General features: G+C 43.8%; 1 long non-coding RNA gene across 1 annotated transcript; it reads right to left on the bottom strand.

The window, feature by feature from the left end:
* Positions 1 to 981: 981 nt before the first annotated feature.
* On the bottom strand, positions 982 to 1446 carry LOC105354074. Its single transcript, XR_908785.2, has 2 exons — positions 1311 to 1446; positions 982 to 1232 (listed from the first exon to the last, which is right to left on the bottom strand). It is a non-coding gene; the product is annotated as an uncharacterized LOC105354074 (long non-coding RNA).
* Between the last annotated feature and the right edge of the window lie 2936 nt (positions 1447 to 4382).

The following is a 4382-nucleotide window of genomic DNA, read 5'->3' as shown; positions in this document are numbered from 1 at the left end:
CCTCTTCAGTGAGTTTTGAATGGCCTATCTGCATAGTCTCCTCGGGAGGTTTTTGAGTTATGGTGTTCTCCGTACGAAAAGATGAGTCTGGCGTGGGAATCATGAATGAATTGTGGGTTGTAATAGGAGTAGTTGGGGGTCTTTCTCGTTGACGTTCATGCAAACGGAGGTCAGAACGGAGTGCCGCTGTGACCAGCTCCTCAAAAGTACGTGCTTCTGGTTGTGAACAGAGATGATCTTTGATTCTTTCATTTAGCGACTGGTAAAAGATGCCTTTAAAAGCGAGATCGGGCCAACCTGCTTCGACGGCTAAGATACGAAAATCTATCACATGGTCACTGACTGACCGATTGTTTTGTTTTAAACTGAGCAGACGACGGGTGGCTTCTTCCTGCTTACGAGGCTGATCGAAAATAAGCCTGAACTCATTAATGAATCTATCATACGTAAGATGCGAGATGGGGTTAGATGAAACAAAGGCTTGAGCCCATTGGAGTGCTTTGTTCCTAAGAGAGTTAATTACTAGTGTGATTTTACTAAGGTCAGATTGGTAATATCTAGGAGCTTGTTGAAAAATTAGTTGACATTGCAGTACAAAACCTCCGCAAGCTTCGACGTCACCCAAGAATGGTTCCGGTTGCAGACGGAAGTTCTCGGAAGCGGCGGAGGACCCGGATGCGGAAGTTTCCGGGCCGTTGCCGGAGGTATGGGGGGTAGCGGCTGTGGTGTGAGAAGATTGTCCGGTTAGTTCATGAAGCTTTTGTGCCATACCGTCCAGGCGAAGAAAAAGGTCCTGTTGAGCAGCAGCCATCTGCGAAAGGGCATCAGCTTGGCGTCCGAGCATTATTCCCTGTTGGGTTACGGCGAGTCTCAACCCTTCCGGATCAGCTGGGTCAGGAGTCTGGCCAGATCGTTCTGTCATGGCTAGCGGGAAAAACAGACCCAAACGCTGGAAACCGGAAGAATACACAGGCGAGTAGATGATGGGTTATGAGTTTTAATGTTCGGTTCTAGGTTTTGTAGATGTTTGGGTGGAGTAGTCACGTCCGAGAGATTCCCACGAAGATGATTGAATGTGTCTGCAGCCCGTGGCGTCACTGGTGGATTAGCTTGAATCGGCGGCGGTTGGTGCGGCTTGAGTCGGCAGAGGCTCGTTGGTGTGACCGGGAGAATTCTGAGGCTTGGTTCCAGAAGCGAAGATGACTCGGGCGCCCACTCGTAGTAACGGATTCCTGTGGACAGACGGAGAACAGAGACTTAGGCGAGAGCTTGACAGCAGTAGCTGTGAGCGAGGTGACCATACTAAGCACCATAGAGGAGCAACGATCTGGCACTGGAGACTGGTCCTGGATCCCCTTAAGAAGGCAGGCGGCTGATGAGGTGAGTGGACGCAGCTGTGATGAGTCAGGAGCCAAGCAGAGAGGGGAGGGGGAGGAGTCTGACAGAGGCACCATGACATTTTCTTTGTCATGTGCTTTATTGATACTTCAAGATTCTTAATCCTGTCTGATAAAAGCTAGAAACCGGATAATGATAAATCACCTAATAAAATGGTTACAGTAGAACAGGGGTGGGATTATTAATTCGCTTCCTTCCACTCCCTTTCAAGCAATATTTATTAATATGTCTAATTATCCCAAGTTTGATTAGTTATTGTATGAATGTATAACTGATGATTGTATTGTTTTTGTTTATTTCTATTTGATTGCTTGAAATAAACCATTTCAAATCAAATCAAAAATCTGAAATACTTTAATGACAAAAACACCACTGTTGGTGGAAAAAGTCCTCTAACATAACAAACTCACAAAAACAACATGACTAAACAGAGCAATGAGAACTGGACAAACAGGCAAGCAACACTCCGATACTGAGTGCAGAAAAAGAAATACTCAAATACAACTCAAACTAATTAACATACAGTGCAGGCAGATGTGCACCAATTCATGGAGACCCACAGGAGAGGGGGCTGAGCCCTCAAGGAGAAGTCCCAACCAACCTCCACAGAACACACAAGACAGAGGTAAAAAAAAAAACAGAATTGAAAGTGTCACTGGGGGGGAACTGTATATGAGAATTGGACCTAATGAGTGTGACATCACACACAGAAAATGACTTACTTGGAGTCAATTTAGTCGCCATTTTTTTGTTGCCATGTTGGAACCAGAAATTGTCAGTAAGCAGTGATTAATCTGAGCCAGCCTGAGTCATCATTTCTATGGCAACCACTCTTGCCAATCAGGAGTGAGCATGTTGGAAATCCGCACTTCTACCACTTAAATGCGTGTTTGGGAGATCTGTCAAATGTTTTAAGCATTGGATGTTAGACCACATACTTATATTGAGGCATCTACAGTCAGTTTATAACTTGAATAACTTGCACTACAGGAAAAAATTAAAATGGAAAAAATTAGCAAGAACATGTTAAAAAGTAGGTAGAAGAGCCAGGGTGGCTATTCTGACAAATGTGGTGACTGAGCAATAGCTGTTAAAGAAATGCATGTTTTATGTCTTATTTTTTATCAGTGGACAGATCTTTTCCTACACTGTTTATCCATGCATCCATCCATTTTCTTCCGCTCATCTGGGACCGGGTCGTGAGGGCAGCAGTCTAAGCAAAGATACCCAGACTTTCCTCACCCCGGCCACTTCCTCCAGCATCTCTGGGGGGCCTCGGAGACGTTCCCTGGCCAGCCGAGAGATGCAGTCTCTCCAGTTTGTCCTGGATCTTCCCTGGGGTTTTCGCCCAGTGGGACATGCACGGAACACCTCTCCAGGGAGGTCCCCAGGAGTCAACCGGACTAGATGCCCGAGCCTCCTCAACTCACCCCTGTCGGTGTGGAGGAGAAGCGGTTCCACTCCAAGCTCTCCGCGGGTGACCGAGTTTCTCACCCTATCTCTAAGAGAGCCCCCAGCCACCCTATGGAGGAAGCTCATTTCAGCCGCTTGTAGCGGGGACATCATTCTTTCGGTCATGACCCAGTGCTCATGATCATCGGTGGGTATTGGAAAGAAGATCGACTGATAAATGGCTAAACTCTCTCTTCACCACAACGGACTGATACAGCGACCACATAACTACGAACCCTGTTCCAATCCGCCTGTCCATCTCACGCCCCGGTCTTCCCTCACTCACAAACAAGACCCCAAGATATTTAAACTCCTCCACCTGGGGAGGGAGCACTCCATCCACAGGGAGCAAACTACCTTTCTCCAGTCAATAGCCGTTTATCTCTCAAAAAAAGTCCACAGGATTTTGGCTCCTTGGATCCAGGGGGTATTTCGTATTTGAAATGCAAGGGGGGAGGGGTCACTCAGTCCAGCTCTTTTATACAAGCAATGGGAAAAACTAAAGTTCAATGTTGTTTCTTCATTTGTGACTTTCTATTGCACCTTTGTCTGCAAGGTGTTACTATAGGAGTGATGAAACAGCTCCCTGAAATTTGGTTAATAGTTAAAGGGGGATGGTTTTCAATGTTTGCAATTATTATCCGTGTTGTATATTGTTTAAGTTAAATGTATGGAAACATTCGTATTTTATATTTGCTTTGTACAGACTTACAGTAATTTTCAAAAGACAAGAAAAATATAAAGCACTGTATTAACACATTTGTTGAATTTCAGTGGAAGAAAGTTAGGTTTTAAACCAAATACTGAGGATTCCATTTGAGCAATATTTTTTGTCTGGAATCTAATAACCCTTTGTCCAATTTAGCCAAATATTCCAATGTGAATTTAAAGTTATTTAAAGTAAATATGAATTTGACAATTGATTATTTGAAATAATAGTCAATTCAACCCAGTTTAAAAAATCCCAACAAACAAACTGAAAGATTTGGTAATATTCAATTGGTGTCTGTAGAGAAAAGCAGGCAAGTAATATTTGCATGAACTCCTGGAGACATCACAGTGATCAGAAAGCTTAGCTAGGGTTCTTTAATCAGAGCGTTATCATTGGGTCTTTTGCCTTATTGTTTACATCACGAGCCAAACAAACATTGCATGTACACTATCATGCATCTGTCTTTGTAGGAGTTGCTGAGGGGTATGCTGGGAAAAACCGGATGGGATTAGATGAATGTTTGGGAGACAGTAGGATGGTAACATGGGTTTGAATACTCAACATGGTGTTGAAAGTCAAGCGCTAGTCTCCCGCAGGCCTTAAATCCAATTTTAATGTTAAGACATTTTTTCTAGTGAATTTATTCGTGAACATACAAATTGCTTGCTTAATTTCCGGACTATAGAGCACACCTGATTATAAGCTGCACCTATTACATTTTTAAAGGAAAAACCATTTTCTACATACAAAAGCCGCATCTGTCTATGAGTCGCATGTGCCCACATTGAAACGTGTTGTAGAATGAGTATGTGTATGTGCT

This window comes from Oryzias latipes, chromosome 5 (assembly GCF_002234675.1).
Source record: "Oryzias latipes chromosome 5, ASM223467v1".
NCBI classification, from domain to species: Eukaryota; Metazoa; Chordata; class Actinopteri; order Beloniformes; family Adrianichthyidae; genus Oryzias; species Oryzias latipes.
Note: the sequence above shows the minus strand (reverse complement) of the source record. Positions and strands in the feature narration are given on the sequence as shown.